Consider the following 20,788-nt stretch of genomic DNA (forward strand, 5'->3'; position numbering starts at 1 on the left):
ACTGTGAATAATAGAGACAGCCTGCTTTGCTAGTATGACCTTTTCACAGTTTATAAGACTCATAGACTTACAGAAAGGAAGTGAAAGGGAAAGTGATGAGATGGCTGTTGTGCAAAACATTTGTGTTATACTTATTACAAGTCTAGCAAAAGCTTATGTCAGTGGTTAAGGAAGTGCATATTGGTGGAAAAGGACTGGCAGATACCCTAGATGTTTTTGGGCACAAAAATTCACTTAGTCCATATTTATGGAGTATCCTCCAGGTGCCCTTCCTGTGAAAGCCTCTATCTAGGGTAACAAAGGAAAATCAGCAATACATACGCAAGAGGAGCTCAGAGACCAGTTAGGGACAGGAGAATAAACATAAAGTAGATGATTTCAGTTTTATTTGCTAAATCTTAGTAAATAAAGCAAGAAGTTGACTCAGGTGACTCATAATTCTTACATAAGGCAAAAACTTTTGACCTGTATATTAAAGGATGAGTAGACAGTTTCCAGGTAGAGAGGGAAAGGCATTCTAGGAAAAGAGAACATGGGCCAGCCCAGTCACACAAAAGAGCTTAGAACGTTTGACTGTGGAGGATGCTGCCCAAGTTCCGGCTGTCAGTTGTTGGCATTCAATTAAATATTCTTGAATGAAAGTAAGCAATTAGGGAAAATGTGTTTTATATGGTCAAGGTTAAGCTGAAATGCGAGATTCAATTTTAAACACAAGGTGTATGTTAGGTGAATACAAGAGTGTCGCTGGATATGAGTTTGGAGAATTTCTTGAAATCAGATATTGGAAAGTTTTTTATTCCCATTCAGAATGTGTCTGGACTTTTTGCAATCTATCCATCTGACAAAAGTCTAATATCCAGAATCTACAAGGAACTTAAGCAAACTTACAAAAAACAATCCCATTAAAAAGTGGACAAAGGACATGAACAGACACTTCTCAAAAGAAGACATACATGCAGCCAACAACCATATGAAAAAAACACATCACTGATCATTAGAGAAATGCAAATCAAAACCACAATGAGATACCATTCTATGCCAGTCAGAATGACAATTATTAAAAAGTCAAGAAACAAGAGATGCTTGTGAGGTTGCAGAGAAATAGGAATGCTTTTACACTGTTGGTGGGAATGTAAAGTAGTTAAACCATTGTGGAAGACATCTGGTGATTCCTCAGAGATTAAGAACTGGAAATATCATTTGACTCAGCAATCCCATCAGTGGGTATATAACCCAAAGCAATATAAATCATTCTATTATAAAGATACATGCACATGTAGGTTCTTTGCAGCACTATTCACAATAGCAAAGACATGGAATCAACCCAAGTACTCATCAATGATAGACTGGATAAAGAAAATGTGGTACATATGCACCATGGAATACTATGCAGCCCTAACAAACAACAAATCATGTCCTTTGCAGGGACATGATGAAGCTGGAAGCCATTATCGTCAGCAAACTAATTCAGGAACAGAAAACCAAACACCACGTGTTCTCACTTATAAGTGGGAGCTGAACAATGAGAACACGTGGACACAGGGAGGGGAACAACACACATTGGGTCCTGTTGGGGGAGGGTGGAGCGGTGGGGGAGAACAATAGAGAAAAGTGCTAATGCATGCCAGGATTAATACCTAGGTGATTGGTTGACAGGTGCAGCAAAGCACCATGCCACACATTTACCCATGTAACACAAACCTGCACATCCTGCACATGTATGCTGAAGCTTATAAAATAAAATAAGTGTCTGGATTTTAATCTTGAGGCAAAGGGAGAGACATTTACACAGAGAATAAAATACTCAGAGGTGTGTTAGAGTAGTTTCCAATGCCAAGGGGAATGATTACCAGAAGGCAGTAATGATGGTCAGAGAGACCATTAAAATATTTATTGCCATAGTTGAAGTAGAAAACCTCAGAGCCACATAGTAGTCATGGCAAGGCAAAGAAGACAGTTTTAAAGGAGGTTTGAACCACACTGACAGAGAACTCAGATGTAAAGATTAGTTTTATTCAGCAGCCAGCTGAGCACAGAAGTAGAGGTGTCAGGAGCAATGCAATCGCGTTGCCTTGATCAACTTCACAGGCAAACAGATTCAGAGCAAAAGAAGATCGCTCTCTGGCCTACTTAAGTAGGCTTTTACACTTCTCAGCAGAGCCCTGGAGGGTCTCTTGGCCCCATGCATGAATGAAAGAATGAAATTAAAGTCCAAGATCCAGTTACTATTTAAAATTTTAAAAAAAATTATTTATTTATTCTAAGCTTGTAACTAATGTCCCCAAAAATAAATACGTAGAAGCATCATTCAATTCAACTCAACTCCATTCAACGAACATGCATTTGCTTTCTTCTATGTATGCTGCTTTGTGTGACTCTCCTAGGGAGAATTAATAATAAAGCTGAAATGAACTAACAATTGGAACTCTTTATAAATAGTGGTTTCTTCTTGTCATACATTTTTACCATTTCTGTCTTGCAACTTATTTTATGTGCCTCCTCTATGTGGAAGCTGTGGATGTATTCCTAACTTGAGGAGGCCCCTGTCATTACAATAATCTGTCTAATGTACTTTAACAGGATTAGTATTAGAAGTATCAGAATCGAACTGGAGCTTTAATTACTCTATTTTTAGTGTGCTACATTTTGCAGGTTGTTAGTACTTTGGGTAGAAACCCAACAATTCTTGTCAACAATTTTCACTTTGGCAAACATCTTTTTATATTTGCTTTCCATGTGAAGTAGTGGAAAAAAAGGGCAACTTAATCTTGAGACACTACTTGTGTTTCTCTACCTCAACACTGTGTTGTCCCATTGTCAAAAAAACCATGAGAGAATATCATTTGACTACATTATTTTTTGAATCTATTTTTTTTAAAAGCTAAAATGGGACATAAATTGTCAGGAATGACTCCAAAAATATTCTGTGGCTCACGTGTGTATTAAGCATTGATTTTTACATCAATGGCATGAAAATTGAATAATCTTGATTTGGGAAAGCCACCAAAATCATGTATTCAGAGAACCTAACAGTAAAAAGTTTTCAAACATGAATCTGTGCTTCATGGAAAGAAAAGGAAATATTTTTAAAGGTACATGCGTAGTTAACGTTTCTCATTTCCTCCAGCAAGAATCGACTACTTTGTCTATCACTGCAACGTAGTAAACAGAGTTTGATATCTATTTACTGGCTGAGCTTAATAAAGAGATCACTATATTGCCTCCAAAGATCACTAAAAATGATTGATTTACTTTCTAGTTGGAAAACCGTCTCAGCACAGTGCATGACTGACAGCTTTTCCAATTTTTGAACTGTTCCTTTTGATGCAGGACAGGTGAGCTCCAACTTGGAGCTTAGCACATGAGGGTTTTTGGCTTCACCCAGGAAAGAATTCAAGGGCAAGCTGGTGGTAGGGTAGAGGAAAACAGCTTTGTTGAAGAGGCAGCATTACAGCTTTGTGACTGCTCCTGCAGAGTAGGGCTACCCCATAGGCATAGTTCAGGGCAGTTCTTTAATCATATTTATACCTACTTTTAATTGCATGCAGATTAAGGGGCAGTTAATGCACAAATTCCTAAGAAATGGGTACTAACTTCTGGATTGCCAGTCATTGCCATGGAAAGAGGCAGTAACCATTGCCGTGGTAACGGTAAACTGACACAGCACACTGGTAGGCGTGCCTTATGGAAAGCTGCTTCTGCCCCATTCCTGTTTTAGCAAGTCCTCATTGTTCTGGTGTCTGAGCCCTGCCTCTGAAGCAGAGTCCCACCTTCTACCTCATTTTGTCACAAGGTCTCAAGTGCACATCCCATATTATTTCTAATACGGTAATGTTTATGAATCAATGACTGTAGTTCCACAACCAAACTTCCATGTGATTAAATAATAAAAGCTGAACACTTCCATGTGACTCCATGTTTCAGCACAGAGAAGACTTAAACTTTAATCAAAGAACCAAAAAACTGGGAGTTGCTTTTCTTCCTTTGGTGAAAGGGCAACAATTTTTTCCCCTTTAGGTCTCAGAGTGCTCACAGTTTCTGGCCCCCATCATCCCTCATAACCACTCTTCAGTGTGATCTGATGATGTACAAAATAATCTTGAGGATTTTTCCTTTAGATTCTACAACACCTACAAATATTTCAGAATGATTTAAAAAGTGATTAGAAATACATAAACCAGGGCTGGGAGCAGTGGCTTACGCCTGTAATCCCAGCACTTTGGGAGGCCAAGGCGGGAGGATCATAAGGTCAGGAGTTTGAGACCAGCCTGGCCAATATGGTGAAACCCCGTCTCTAATAAAAATATAAAAATTAGCTGGGCATGGTGGCACGCGCCTGTAGTCCCAACTACTCGGGAGGCTGAGGCAGGAGAATTGCTTGAACCTGGTAGGTGGAGGTTGCAGTAAGCCAAGATTGCACCACTGCACTCCAGCCTGGGCAACAGAGTGAGACTCCATCTCAAAAAAAAAAAAAAAAAAGAAATACATGAACCAATTTAAAATCACAATAGGTATTTTATCAAAAACTTCATTTTTAGTAATGATCAAAATATGATGTTTTAGTGAGTAAAAATGTCAAATTTTGTAATCTCAAACTATGCTTTAGAAAAGTTGAATGCAATTTTGCTATAAAAAAGGAGCTGCTTTCATTTAAAATAAATTTATTACTTTTTGTGTATACATATATTTAATGATCACTCTTTTTCTGCATGCCTGCGTGCGTGTGCACACACACACATACACACACATTCTATGCCTTTCCACACATCCTGCCCCTACCCACCTCTAACAGCTACCTAGAAATGTAAATTCTGTAAGGACAGGCACTTTGTCTATAGTTTGTAGTCCCAGGGCCTGCTATACCATAGGAGGTCACTAAATATTTGCTGAACGAATAAATAGAATACCTGAATTCTCTGGCTTCAAATATTTAAACTAAACTCATTTACAACATGACTTTCTTTTCAGATAATTTAATCTGTTTGAATTTCAAATGACTTCACAACATCACAATTATCTTCTTTATTAAAAAATAGATGTTATCCCAGTACTTTGGGAGGCAAAGGTGGGAGGATCACTTGAGGCCAGGCGTTCGAGACCAGACTGGCCAACATGGTGAAACCTGTCTTTACTACAAATAAAAAAATTAGCCAGGTGTAGTGGCACATGCCTGTAATCCCAGCTCTTTAAGGGGCTGAGGAACGAGAGTTCACTTAAACCTGAAAGGTTGAGGTTGTACTGAACCGAGATCATGCCACTGCACTCTAGCCTGGGCGACAGAGTGAGACTCTGCTTCAAAAAACAGATGTGGAAACCACTACTTCAAAAGTAGCTCCCTTTCCTAGGCTTGTTTGCCCTTACATTTAAATTTTCCTTGTTGGGATAAATAACATAGTTGAGGGGATATCTAAAGGGACAATAGAACACCAGTAATTATATCTCCATCATAGAAAGAAGCAAAATATGAGATAAATCAGCAAAATTATTTTCAACTAATTAAACTGAAAAGAGATAGTTCATGTGAAAGCATTTTGATGGGAGTGGGATGGGATAGAAAAGACACTTGCTGAGACCAAGAATCCTAGTCCCCACTGTAGGGAATCAATCAATTACAGGACATGTCCATTGATTTCACGGCATTTACATCAATCATTCAAGTGAAAGAAACAAGACACAAGAAAACATGTTAAATGATATTATTTGATTTTTATGAACAAAATTTTCAATCTTAAAAATGGATAATGCATTCTCCTGAAAGTCTCCTGCTTGTATCCTAACTGAGAATGTGTCTCCAAATAGATATAGATTCTCATTTGTATGCATATTGGTTCCCACGGAAGCATAGTAGGGGAAATCTTTAATTATGAGTTTAGAAGCTATTTACTCTCCAGAATATTAAATTAGCAAGGGTTAACCTGAAGCATATTTTCCAAATTAATTTTATTTTCAAAAATAAAATTAGTTCTCTATTTCCCCACATGAAAATATTATATGCCTCCAAATTTATGTGTCTGTCCTATAGTGGTGAGGCTGACTTCCTTACAAAGTCTTTGGAAATCATTCTTCCAAATTTAGGTTATACACATATGTCAATCAGTAGTGTACACAGAACAGTATACATCTCCCCGTTTGTAAATGGAAGATGATAATGGAGTCCTTGCAGACTTGCAACGATTGAGAGACAATGTGGCTAGGAACTCCCTCCAGTTACTAGCTGAGGGTATGGTGGCCATTATTGTTATGATCAAATTTCAACATAAAACTGGAAGTCTTTTCATTAAAAAGAAAGTTAGAAAATAGTAATCCAGAAATGTTCATCTTCAAATGCATAAAATGGAGACTCATAAAGGTATCAGGAAACAAGCAGGTATTTTGTCAGGTATTAGCTTTTGAAACAATAAAAAATATTTCTTCCAGGTAGGGTGTGGTGGCTCACACCTGCAATCCCAAAACCTTGGGATGCCAAGAAGGGAGGATCTCTTGAGCCCAAGAAATGGAGACCAGCCGGGGCAATTAAGTGAAACCCCGTCTCTATAAAAATAATAATAATTATAATAATAATCATATTAGTCAGGTGTGGAGCATGAGCCTGTAGTCCCAGCTATTTGGGAGACTGGGGTGAAAAGATCACTTGTGCCCAAAAGGTTGAGGCTGCAGTGAGCTTATCGTTTATATATATATATATATATATAAAATATATATATTTATATAAAGTATGATATACATCATCTTTACATATATAAAATATGATACATATCATCTATACATATATAATATACGATATATATCATCTATACACATCAGAAATGGATGATATATATCATAATATAATAAATATATATCATATATTAAATACATATATATTGAAAGAAATAGCCATATTTCATTCAATAGTAATTATTATTGCTGTATTGCCATAGTTACTTGAGCATATCAAAGCTTTAATAATGTGATAATACCTACATTATTCCATTATATTTCTGGTTACACAACTGGATGAATACTCTTGATATGGTATATATGATTCATTCAAACATCACCCCTTTTTGACTGATGGATGTTAATCTACAATAGCTTATGTGCTGAAAACTGGAGTAACCTATCACCTATTTTCTTCTCTTAAAAATTGTCTTTATTAGCTTAATGCTTTACAGTTACCTATCTACAGCCATCTGTGAAATCTGAGTGGCTTGACATAATTTGTGCTACTTATAACTCTACCTCATTAGCCCATGTTTGACTTCACTGTATACAATTGGTCTACAGCAAGCAACAAAGATGGGTGTCATGTGTTAAAACACTGTTTTAGTGGACTTAATGATCTTTCATGTTACAATTGTATGATAAAATTTCAGTTAAAATCATACAATTCAAGAAGAAACATTTAAATCAAACAAGTTTAAGTCCTCCTCTGAGTGATGTATAGCTACTCATTTATTGACACAGAGGCCCTTTTTTTTGGTTCAGTTATTTTTTGCTCTATTTTTAAACAAATAGCTTAAATCTACAAGAATAATAACATAGGCCAGGTGCAGTGGCTCACTCCTGTAATCCCAGCACTTTGGGAGGCTGAGGTGGGTGAATTACCTGAGGTTGGGAGTTTGAGACCAGCCTGACCAACATGGAGAAACCCTGTCTCTATCAAAAATACAAAATTAGCCAGGCGTGGTGGTGCATGGCTGTAATCCCAGCTACTTGGGAGGCTGAGGCAGGAGAATCACTTGAACCCAGGAGGTGGAGGTTGCAGTGAGCCGAGATCATGCCATTGCACTCTGGCCTGGGCAACAGGAGTGAAACCAAAACTCCCTCTCTCAAAAAAAAAAAAAAAAAAAAAAAAAAGAATGGTAACACTTATATACATTTTCCACCTTTCCCAAATGACTAATGGTAGGGGACTTCCTTGGTCATATGAAGTATATATATAAATTATATAGCATGTATGTGCTTTATATTTATGTAAATATGCTTTAATATGTATACTTTAAAAACGGTGATGAATTCAAGCCTGGAATGTTGAACAAAAGCAATCAAAAGAAATAAAATAGTTATTGTAATAAAAGAAAACCTTAAGAACTATTTAAAAATATTTTTCTTACTAACTCATAGCAACGCAGTCATTCCACCTTCAGTTAACATGAGGTCAGAAAATTTCTCATCATTGTTGAAATGCTGTTCTAAATATCAAATTTTCTAGCCCACCTAGGGACACAATCAATCAATCAATAGAGCTTAATGATAAATTAAGAAGGTAGTTAGTAGAGTCAGATACACATTTTCAAAACTCCTGTTATCTTTTGCTAAAAATACTTAAAATGATACAAACATCACGGTAAGTTAAAATTTGCCACTTTTCATTTTTTTCTGGTCATACTTTTTACAGATTTATATTAATAACAATTTTAAGAAAACATCCATATTGAAAGACATTTCATAGAAATCTCTGTAACATGCCAAATGTAATTATTTATTGTGCAATCTAAGGATAAAATGTATCATTAATCATTTGAATCATTAATTTTATCAGTAACTATTGGTTGAGTTCTGGACCCAGGAAAAACAACAATGAACAAGACAGGAACTGCCCTCAACCAGCTAACACCATAGTGAGGTAGTTGGTATATCAACAAAGCATTGCAAAAGAAGTAAGCATGATTTATAATATAGGCATGCACACAGTACAGAAGAGCAGAAAAAGAAACAGTGAATTTTAAGGGGAAGATCAAGGAAGTTTTCACAGATGGCCATGCCTGTAAACTGAGTTTGGAAGGAAGAACATGAGTTTGATTAACGGACAGTACATCTAAGCACAAGGAAGCTCCTGGGATCATGGCAGCAGGTAAGGCTTGCTGCTGCTAGGTGGGGCTTGGTCAGCAAGGAGGCAGAGGAGATTGGCAGCCAACATGTGAGAGAGGGTCACATAAACCTCTCTGGGAAATTCACAGCTCATTGATTCTACTTCCAGTCACCATTGAGCAGGCTCTCTTAACGGACTCACCTTCTGCTTGGCCCACAATACAGCCTACTCGAATACACCTCCATTTCTAGGCTTATACTCTTCCCTTTACCATGTTATATGTAAAGTTAGGGGCTATTCTCAAAATCCCACTGTAGTAAAGATTTCATCTATTTCGTGTCTCCAAAGTACATTAGACTTCAGGTCTGAATATCCCATGTCTGATCCATGATCTGGCCCTGTGGTACTGAATGAAATGCGTCATTCTGCTTTAGTTTTTAGAGATTCTCATTTAAGTAGTATCAGACAGATATTGGACTTAACCAGTCTCCTTCAGAAGGAGACTCCATTTTTTTTTTTTTTTTTTTTTTTAGATGGAGTCTCTCACTGTTGCCTAGGCTGGAGTGCAGTGGTGCGATCTCAACTCGCTGCAACCTCCACCCCACAGGCTCCAGTGATTCTCATGCCTCAGCCTCCCGGGCAGCTGGGATTACAGGTGTGTGCCACCACACCTGGCTATTTTTTTTTTTTTTGGTATTTTTAGTAGAGATGGGTTTTCACCATGTTGGCCAGGCAGGTCTCAAACTTCTGACCTCAAGTGATCTGCCCATCTCAGCCTCCCAAAGTGCTGGGATTATAGGCCACTGCATCCAGCCAGAAGGATACTTCTAAAGACATATATAATTTAATTTGTGATGTTAAGGTAAACATCACAAATATATATAATGACCATAAAACCACAAAGATAAGTAGAAATCCACAAAAATCTGTCTGTTTAGTAGGTGATATGGTTTGGCTGTGTCCCCACCAAAATCTCCTCTTAAATTCCCACACGTTGTGGGAGGGACCTGGTGGGAGGTAATTGAATCATTGGGGCAGGTTTTTCCCATGCTGTTCTCATGGTAGTGAATAAGTCTCAAGAGATCTAATGGATCTATAAGGGGGAATTCCCCTGCACAAGCTCTCTCTGTGCCTGCTGCCTTACATGTAAAATGTGACTTGCTCCTCCTTGCTTTCCACCATGATTGTGAGGCCTCCCCAGCCACATAGAACTGTAAGTTCATTAAACCTCTTTATTTTGTAAATTGCCCAGTCTCAGGTATGTCTTTATCAGTAGCATGAAAATGGACTAATAATACAGTAGGGCCGGCATTCCAACTGCATAACCTTGGTTTTTTCCTTTTATTACATTCTAAATCCTAATACGAGACTTCATAATGTGCATCTTGGCTGCATTGAAGGGCTAGAAGTATGGCATGCTGCAGGCCCTGGGAGGGCAGTACAGCATCACATCAGTGCCATGGGCATCTCTCACCCAGGCCCTCACAGAGGGACAGCAACACAGCAACCAGGCCTGTACCCATGTCCATAGCATGTAGATTCTTACCAAGAAATGCACCCTCAAAGCCTTTATGCCCAAAAGCTTCCCCCATAACCACTACTGTCCTCATCAGGGGAAAAATCTATAAAGGCTGAAGAAGCTATTGCAAAAATAAACAAGAAGACGAATAAATGGGTGTGTGCAAAGCAGTCAAAGATAACATTTTAATCTGAATTATAAGCAAGTCAGATAAGTCAGATTAAATTTATATGTGAAAGACTTTCTGCACACAGAGATGGACAGAGTTGGACAAACCAAACGCTGTCATTGTTTTAGATGGTTTATAAGGAAGAAGTGAGGGAATAAGACTTGGCTTTCTGGTCTGAGCGATACACGTCAGCCCAGCAACTGGCTCAACCAGAGAGATGGACACAAAACGTGGGCTCATGCTCTTGACTCTAAATATTGTCCCAAGTTATCAGTACTTTCCACCTTGGGAACAAATTATGACTCATTTGGAAAATGTCACCCACTAAAACCACTGAATTTTGTCCAGTGTCAGCTCAAAGGACAATATCTTAAGTTGATTCATAATAAAAACAAGTGTACGTCTGATATAGAACTCATGATTATGAAAGTGAAAGTTCAAGCCCTTACTCCCCATCACTTTGTGAAACATTTTCTACATTTATACCTCCTTTCTTTTTTGCTCTCTTTCTCTCCTGCAAAAAAAAAAAGTCATTTTAAACATGGTGACAGTCCAAAATTCAAAATAAATTAAACATTCATTTGATATTCCTTGATCGGCCTAATAAACCACTTTTTTTGGTCATTTCAGTATTCCATACTCAAGCTATGTTTGCGTTTTGTTGTTTAAGTATTTGTTACTCATTTTTGAAATTCCGAATCTAACAAAATAAATCAATAATTGAGCACATTTATAAAAGTCCTTTAAATATAACACGTGGCAAGGACATTTTCAAATTCAGAAGTTCTCTGATTTACATTATTTTAAAATCATACTATACAATGATTTGTGATTATATCTTTACAATGCCTGACAAAGGGGATAGCTGCCATTCCTTGTGTGGATGCTGTGTTAAGCCATCTGAACAAAGGCAGTATGGACTATATCATAATCATTTCCATTTCATTTCTCAGAAACTGAGGTTTTTGAAAACTTCACAATTAATAAATGACTTTGAACCCAGGGCTTTCTGATTCTAAAATCTGTGCTCATCAGGATAATCCCACACTCCCCAGGGAACTGACTGATAACTTAGTGTCACACTGCTCCCAAACACTTGTCCATATTAACTCATGTAATCCATACAACAAGCCTATGCAATCAGATAGATCTCTTTTTATTAGTCTCATTCTACAAATGTGCAAACTAAAGCACAGAGAAATTAAATGACTTGTCCAACTTTGCAAAGCTACAAAATGGTGGAACTGGGTTGCAACCTCAGGCAGTCTGACTATAGATCCTGCATACTTCAGCACTATGCTACAATATTAGCCAGTGAATATGTTACCTGTTATTAAGATTTATGTTCCATTTATATGCAAAAATTTTATTCATGTAACAGACCACTGCCCTTCTAGTGAAAATCATATCTAATTTCTGGAATTAGAATTTGCAAACCAGTTTCATTGCATAAGCCTGGTTATATAACTTGTTTAAATTTAGTGGAAAAGTCTTTCTCAATATTACTGAATGTATTTGTTAAGATTACATTTTCAGTTGTTCATTTTAAACAAGCTAGCTGTATTCTCCTAGCTAAAGAGAATGGTCATAGAAGACGTTAAAAAGATTTCAGTTAACAAATGTATTAAATACTATATTTAAATAATATTTACAATCTCACCAAATTCCTACATTGTTTCCTTAGTATCTTGAAACTAAAGTACACATAAGAAGTATCTAATATATCTTTCTCCTTCATGTGTAAAAACCTAATAGACAAAATCTAATAAGAGTAAACACGATGGAGAGAAGCAGCAGCAGAAATTCCTTACGGTTGGTGGGGATTGGTGTGTGCATGGGTGTGTGAGAAACATGTGTTTCCTCATATATCATTTAAACATAATTTTCTCAAATATACCAAAAATTAATTTGGGTCATAAATTAAAATTAATGAGGATTTTATCATTTATCTCTTAGGCAAGTAGCATATAAAATAGTAGACTGCATTAATTAATTGGAAGAGACAATTATGGTCACAACTTTTTCCAGCTCTCTACTTGTGCTGTTAGTTGACCACAGACAACACCATTTATTTTTACAGAGTTTGAGAGTTAGCTAATAATTTCACATCCATTACCTCTGTTGACCTTCAAAGGAAATCTTATGAACTAGGTAAAGCAGAAACGATTCCTTTCATTTTTCAAATGAAGAAACTGAGGCCTAGGGATTAGGGGACTAGTATGAGGATAAATGCTGGAGCTGAAATGAAATTAAAATCTTCTGACTGAGTTTAATTTTCTTTCCACAACACCGTAAATATCATACACCAACTGTTAATATGGTGCATCTGTGAGTGGAAGCACATCAAATACCCTGTATAATAAAATTAAACTGTTGCAAAGCATAAACTCAGTAAAAAGTTTAAGCTTACATTGGCACCAGATCTATATGATATTAACCAGAAGACATCGAAACTGTCCAGTGACGTTTCTTAATTCAGTTAAAAAAGAGGGAAGATTCTATACTTCTAAATTCTGCCTACATAGGTATACATAATTACCACATTTATATACTTATACCTAATAGATACAGCTCAGCATGCCTCTTCATTTTACAATTGGTTGGTACAGAAATAGACTAGATCTAGCCATATTTCATACCGGCGACACTAATACATGTGTTTTACACATTTTTCATTATAAAAGTAGGTACTCTGTTGAAAATCTCAACATATAACTGTGTACATGATATTAATTAAAAAAATACCTACTAGTGAAGAGACTTGGTTCTGTACATCATGATGGGGATGGATACAGTTCATTCAATCCACAGTCCACTGAGTGACTCATAACCAAAATATGTGCCATTACTGTTCATATCTAAACAGACACAAAAAGATGAAAAAATCGGTCAATAAGTATAATCTCATATGATTTGCATAAGATTATCTTTCTAATCTGTAGCATAATAATAATAATAATAATAAAAAGATGTTTGACAAGCAACCCAACAGAAAGACCTTACCTACATACCTCTATTGTTGCTGTTTTTATTTCATTAGCTTTAAGAATATAAATGGTTTTTGGTTACACGGGTGAATTTTATAGTGGTGAAGTCTAGGATTTTAGCACACCCATCACCCAAGTAGCGTACATTGTACCCAATATGTAGTTTTTATCCCTCACCCTCCTCCCACACTCTGAATCTCTAATGTCCATTATTATCACTCGGATGCCTTTGTGTACCCATAGCCTAGCTCCTACTTATGAGTGAGAACATGTAATACCTCCGTTTTGCACACAATGTGAAGTATAGCCACACGGACATACTACACAGTCAGTAAATATGTCTGACTCAGAAGTAAATTTACTAGTAACTCAATGTAACATTACTAGAAAGCCATATGCTTATCAATAAGAAAACCAAACTTATCCTGTGATGTGAATTTTTTATGGCCTATGTTTTTATCATTACCTTATGTATGCATATGAATTTCCATTTAGTCTTCACCACAAATCTGCAACGTAGTCATCTCGCTTTACAGATTTAAAGACTCAGGGGAGTAAGGCAAATGGCCCAAGACTCTGCCCTCTATAGAACGTGCTGCTTTACCATATCACGTGGACCATGCAAAGCAGACACTTCTTCCAATGATTAGTTGTGCTCTACGTGTCCTACAATGTGACCAAAAGATATTGAGTTGATATATAAAGACACATCTCATTGGTTCTCTGTCTCCCATATAGTTCTCTAAAATGCAAGCATGGTATTCTACTCATCTTTGTATGTCAAGATAGATATAAAGTGAGATCTCACTTTGAAATATAGTGCCTGGCACATACAAATACGTGATGAGTAAATGAATGAATGAACAGCAACAACAAAAGTAGGCATTGGCATCTATTTTTTGCCTTAATTCACACTTTTGTTTTGTCAATCCTTTAATTTACTTGCCAAAGTTATCTTTCTGTTTGCAATACAATCTCAAGAAGAAAAAGAATAATCTGAAATATCATTTGAATGAAGTTCAAATATATTCATTCCAAAAATTACACACTAGTTAGCAGTCAGTTTAATTCATTTAGAGATCGAATTCTATTTCTCAAAAATAGAAAAAGGTTAAATAATAAAGATATTTTCCAGAAAGAAAAAAATCCACGTTTTACCTGTAGATTAAGTATTGGCTTCCTAACGGGACTTACATCTACGCACCTTCCTAGATCACAGGGGGAAGGATGGCACGAATAGAGGAGAAAACTGAAGTCAAAGTCTATAGGCAGAAACTGCATGATTACTAGGAGCTAGGAAAAGCTGCTCTGGATTGGAGATGCTACAGAAAAACAGCCAGCTTGGAGACTCTAGTGGTCAGATCCCAATTTACTCTGCAGAAAAAGCAGCACCACAGCAATCTTTCCAGAGCAGGAGTGGGCAAACTCCAACCCTGCTGCCAGTTTTTGTGTAGCCTGTGAGCTAAGAATGGTTTTTACATTTTTAAATGTTTGGAACAAACTAAAAGACTTCTGCGAATTATTTGAAATTCAAATATCAGAGTCTATAAATAAAGTTTTATTGGAACACAGCCACAGCCATTCATTTACATATCGTCTCTGGCTGCTTTCATGTTACCATGGCAGAGTTGAGTAGTTGTAACAGAAACAGTATGACCCACAAAGCCTGAAATATATCCTATCTGACCCCTTATAAAAATCGGTTGCTGGGGAGGGCGCGGTGGCTCGCACCTGTAATCCCAGCACTTTGGGAGGCCGAGGTGGGCGGATCATGAGATCAGGAGATTGAGACCATCCTGGCTAACATGGTGAAACCCCGTCTCTACCAAAAATACAAAAAAATTAGCCGGGCGTGGTGGTGGGCGCCTGTAGTCCCAGATACTTGGGAGGTTGAGGCAGGAGAATGGCGTGAACCCGGGAGGTGGAGCTTGCAGTGAGCTGAGATCGCACCACTGCACTCCAGCCTGGGCGACTGAGTGAGACTCCATCACAAAAAAAAAAAAAAAAAAAAAAATCGGTTGCTGATTTCTGGTCTAGAAAATTGTTCATGCTTGATTTGGAGGAGATTATATGACAGGAAGAGGGGTGCTTTAGGGCAGATTGGAAGCAGAGGTTGGGAACCCCTGGCCTTACAGAAGATCATGAGCCTCAGGGGCAATGCAAAAACCATCTTGAGTAGGGCAGGGTATTTCTTTGCGGACAGCAGGATTTTCCCTGTAGGAGGCACAAGAAATGAGTTCAGACTCAGCCACACTTCATGTCGGGCCCACAAGCTGAGGCAATGAGGATGGATGGAGAAAGATGGCCACCGGGATAGTGTCATTCTGCAATGTGCCAGGATGGCATTCTCTTCAAGGGAATATCCAGGGCTCTGTCTCCCTCCCTAAAGGTGCCATTCTTCAGAATGACAGATAACTGAGACAACCAGTCTTCCTGCTGAAGGCCTAAGAAAGGTGATGATAACAACAAACAGAAGAACTCTAAAAAAGTTAAAAGATCCTCCATTCGCCCCCATTTAAGGGCAAAGAGTGGACCACAGCAAAGATGCATAAATGGTAAAAATGTAAAACGAAGAAAGCATGAAGGTTATAGAGAAGAATCTGCTACATACATAATAGGACTCCCATGGAGAGGTGGCATTTACTTTTGAAAAATATCAAAGGAAGTTAAAATACATTTTGTAAAATGTTTATTTTTGAGACAACAGAGAACAAAATCCCAAAGATTTATCTTCAAGCAGAGAAGTTAATTAAGCCCAAATAAATAAGAAGGCCGCTAAGTGGTTGCCCATTTCATTGCATCTTAGAGGTGAAGAGAAGGTGAGTTTTGAGCTGGAAGACTTGGCTCTAAACACCAACTCTGATATATTCTTGCTACATGACCTTGGACAGCTGGCCTCATATTCAACAGCCTCACTTGCATCACCTCTAAAATAGAGTTTTTCTGAGAGTTGTAAGACAAAATATGAACAAAATGTCTAGAATACTGCCTGTCGCATGGGAGGTACGCAAGATTTACTAACTGCCCAGCTTGCTTTCTCTCCGTCCTCTTCTAATACTAATCTCCAACCAAAATTATTACAGCTGTAGGAAATGGTTGCCAGATATTCAGTTCTCTCCTACGCTCCATACTTGACTTTGCTCCTCCTGTTTTCTCTGAGTAGACAACATCTTCTAATTTGGGGTGCCTCTCTATTTATCTGGTAAACTGCTATTCATTTGAAAAAATAATAACTCAAAAGCTAATTCTTACCAATCCCTAGTTCCTCAGGCACAAATATACTGCCATAACATTTTGAACATAATGTATATAATATAATAATATTGTATTATTATCTGTTTGCGTATCTGTCTTTCCCAGGAGGTTATATCTTGGTCATTCTGTCTGATATAGTATAATATCAAGATGATTAATTATAATCTCCGGGGGAAGACAGACATGGTTTTTTAAAAAATGCCCACACATACATATTTCTGCCTATCTACCGGCCTACTCTGCCTATCTACTGCCTATACTCCACTAGGCTCTTTGGATTCCTGTTGAATAGAGGAATTTCCTTCACAGGAGTTACAATCTAGAGTGATTTCCAGACAGCTAGGTGTGCAGCAGTTTCTAATATTTGTTGAGAGAAAGAAATGAAGAATGAACAAGTAAAGGAAGAATGACAGAAAGGCAATCTTGGTGAGGATTTGGTATATAAAAAATTGGCTGGGCATGGTGGCTCATGCCTGTAATCTCAACACTTCGGGAGGCCAAGGCAGGTGGATTGCTTGAGTCCAGGAGTTCAAGACCACCCTGGGCAACAGGGTGAAACCCCGTCTCTACAAAAACATAGAAAAATTAGCCTGGCGCAGTGGCACACGCCTGTAGTCCCAGCTACTTGGGAGGCTGAGGTGGAAGGATCACCTGAGCCTGGGAGGTGGAGGTTGTGGTGAGAGGTAATCACGCCACTGCACTCCAGCCTGGGTGACGGAGTGACACCCTATCTCAAAAAATAAATAAATAAAAAATAAAAATAAAAAATGAACATAGCGTATTGCAGGTGGCATTGACAATTTAGTTATCTTGGAGATCCATCTTGAAATATGCACAAAATAAAATAAATCTCCTCATTTTATGGATGTAAGTCAACTTTAGGCAGCTCCCAGTAATGACATTCCCTCATTTCTTGAACACCTACTATATGTGAGGCTCAGTGGGAGGTACAACCTCTAAGTCAGCTATTACTTATATGTGTTCAAAGGAAGATATTGAAGATGAAGAAAAAAATAGGGAATTTTTTTCTTGACTAAAGTCACACAGATATTAGTACAGTAAGTCCTCACTTAATGTTGTTGATAGGTTCTTGCTCACCTGAGTACCTGGAGAAAACCCACACATACATGGGGAGTTTGTGCAAACTCCACACAGACATTGGCCCCAACTAAGAATTTTTTTTCCATCAATATTATAATCATAAGAAAATAAAGTTGAATAAAACAAAATTATTCAAGGACCTGTTATACACCGAGTTCTTAAATCTATACATTTCCACATAACAAATCAAGATTCTTCATTACTTTGATAAATGATGCTTTTAACATAGCATTTATTGTGTGAGCAGTTAATAAATGGTAGCTGTTGTTAGTACTGTTATTAACACCATAACACAACATTAGGGAAACAGTTTAACATTATGGAATGTTAAACTGCTATACTTATATAATACTTTATTATAATGAGAAATATGGAAGTTATACTGATATAAGGAAATGTATGCAAAATACAGAATATAAAATGGCATGTATTAGTTAACTAAAATTACAGGCAATATTGTGTATGGTAAATTAGTAAAAATTAGAAGTTAGTATGCTGAAAATAATAAGACTGTGTGTTTGTAGGTAACTTATTTGAAGTTCCTCAATTTCTTTGAGAGCACGAAAATTTCCTTGAATTCAAATTTATGTTAAAACAAACATAATGTGTAATTTCTAAAAGTGGTGCTACTATCCCAGACTTTCTCCACATTTGAAATCTAATTTCTTCTGGTGCAAGATAATAAATTACTGTTGTTTTAGTAAGAGCTGTTTGTTTATCTATTTATTTTACTATTGGGAATGGAAACAGAGGCAGATTTTTTTAAAGGATTACTGAAGTGAAGTTTTCTCTGAAATGGAGTCATTTAAACCACTTACTTCACTTAAAATAGACACAGCTTACCTTAACACTTCCCGATTAGCATAAGCAATCTACACATTATGATGCCGACTTCTGTAGTAAAGGCTAAATTATGTTAACATTTTGTTAAGATAAAGTAGTCAACACATGCTGAGAAGAAATTTATTTCTTATACAGTTATGCCTCACTTAACAATGAGGACACATTCTGAGAAAGGCATCATTAGGTGACTTCCTTGTTGTGCAAACGTCATAGAGTGCACTCACAAAAACCTAGATGGCATAGCCTGGTACACACCTAGGCTCTATCATAAACCCTATTGCTCCTAGGCTTTCTATACAGCACGTTACTGTACTGAATACTGTGGGCGGCTGTAACACAATAGGAAACATCTGTGTATGTAAACATCTAAACATAGAAAAGGTGAAGTAAAAATATGGCATTTGGCCAGTGCAGTGGCTCACGACTGTAATCCCAGCATTTTGGGAGGCTCAGGCAGGTGGATCGCTTGAATCCAGGAATTTGAGACCTGCTTGGGCAACATGGCAAAACCCCATCTCTACTAAAAAAATGCCAAAATTAGCCGGGCATGGTCCCACCTACTCAGGAGGCTGAGGTAGGAGGATCACCTGAGCCTTGGGAGGTTGAGGCTGCAGTGAGCCAAGATGGGGCCCCTGCACTCCAGCCTAGACAATAGAGTGAGACCTTGTCTCAAAACAGAAACAAAAACAAACCCCAAAATAGTAGTATAATCTTAGAAGACTACTCTTGTATAAGTCGTCCATCGTTGACCAAAACATCATTTCACAGTGCATGACTGTACAGAAATATGAGAAAGAAAGAGAAATTTTAGCAGAACCATAATAGCAATAGTGACAAAAGTAATTGCTGCAAAAGGGTAAGAATATTTGATAAGAGTGACGGCTGAGACTCAAAATAGTCTTTGTGCTCTGAGAGCTGTGGAAGGCTAACCCCACTGGGGGACATCCAGCTCACAGCTCGTCTGGGCTTCAGACTTTCATCTTAGGGGAGTTCTAACCAGTGTCACTAACTGCTGAAGCAACTGACATTCTCTTATTCTCACTGAATTATAAGAGAACAAAGGCCAAAAAAATTGAAAGAATTCTGTGTAATCAAAGCATCTTTTAACAAAGAAGGTACAGAAAAATGACCTTGAACCTGATCATCAGGGAATCTGAAGCAGCTTCTTGGGCATGAGTGGGTGGCTTTTCTTCCCCACAGCAGTTATGTCCAGAGTTTTACATCTGACAAAGCCATGTCTTAAGCACACCAAGGGTTGGGTGGGCCTGGGGCAAATGGCGATATTCTGGATAAAAATGCACATTGTAGCTCAGTTTTCTTTAATTGAAAGGGTTATACGAAGAGTCTTTTTTCTCTCTTTGTTAAAATCCTAAAGTTATATTTCATTAGAAATAACTATTTTAGGGCACTTATTTGATAGCCACAGTGGTAAGGAAGGAATTAATAAATCAAAGGGAAAGATAGCCTTGATGAAAAGGCTCAGGCATAACAAAAGTAGGAGGTGGATTCCTAAGCTTGTTTCAAATTGCTACTGGGTAGGTTTATATGTGTGTTTACATTTGTAATGAGGCAACTGTCATTTCATGTTTATATTTATTGGCTATTAAACTTTAAAGACCAGTTGTACTGAAAATTAACTCCTGTATTTATTCCACATGTGCTATGCTGATGTTCCAATGACTTTTTTAATGAAGTTTAAGTAAGGACAGTTAAATTAACTAGACAAAAATCAGTAGATTTTTAAAATATATAATTTACGAAACAGAGACAGCAGCTTCAAAACCTATTTAAATTAAGTCTACTTCCAACATTATCTAATTGGGTTGAAACAGCCCTTTGGCAGGCAGGGGATAAAGAGTCCTCTCATGAATCAGAGCTGTCACAATAGAGCAGAAGTGGTCAAGCTGCTTGATAGAGGGGTGAGGTGGAGTTTAGCTAATGCAGAGAGGAGGTCAAAAGTTAGGGCAAAGGGCCAACAGAGAGAAACTGAAAAGCAGTTTCTATTGGCATCTTCCTGAGGGAAAAAGAAAGGAAAGGAAAATAATACATTTCAGAGAGACTCTCATCACACTTTATAATTGCATGGAAGATGAGAACTATGTAAATTAAAGGAAGGGATA

General features: G+C 37.5%; 1 protein-coding gene across 9 annotated transcripts in view; it reads right to left on the bottom strand.

The window, feature by feature from the left end:
- CHRM3 (cholinergic receptor muscarinic 3) overlaps positions 1-20,788 on the bottom strand; it is a 523,502-nt gene that overhangs the window by 350,945 nt on the left and 151,769 nt on the right. For 8 of the 9 annotated variants that reach the window (XM_034949681.4, XM_034949679.4, XM_034949659.4 and 5 more), the window contains one exon: positions 13,232-13,340. The exons of the other annotated variant lie outside the window; for it this stretch is intronic. The gene's annotated coding sequence lies outside the window, so the exon portion shown is untranslated. The remainder of the gene's footprint in view (positions 1-13,231; positions 13,341-20,788) is intronic. 9 annotated transcript variants of the gene reach the window in all.

The sequence above is a fragment of the Pan paniscus genome, chromosome 1 (genome assembly GCF_029289425.2).
Source record: "Pan paniscus chromosome 1, NHGRI_mPanPan1-v2.0_pri, whole genome shotgun sequence".
Lineage (NCBI taxonomy): Eukaryota > Metazoa > Chordata > Mammalia > Primates > Hominidae > Pan > Pan paniscus.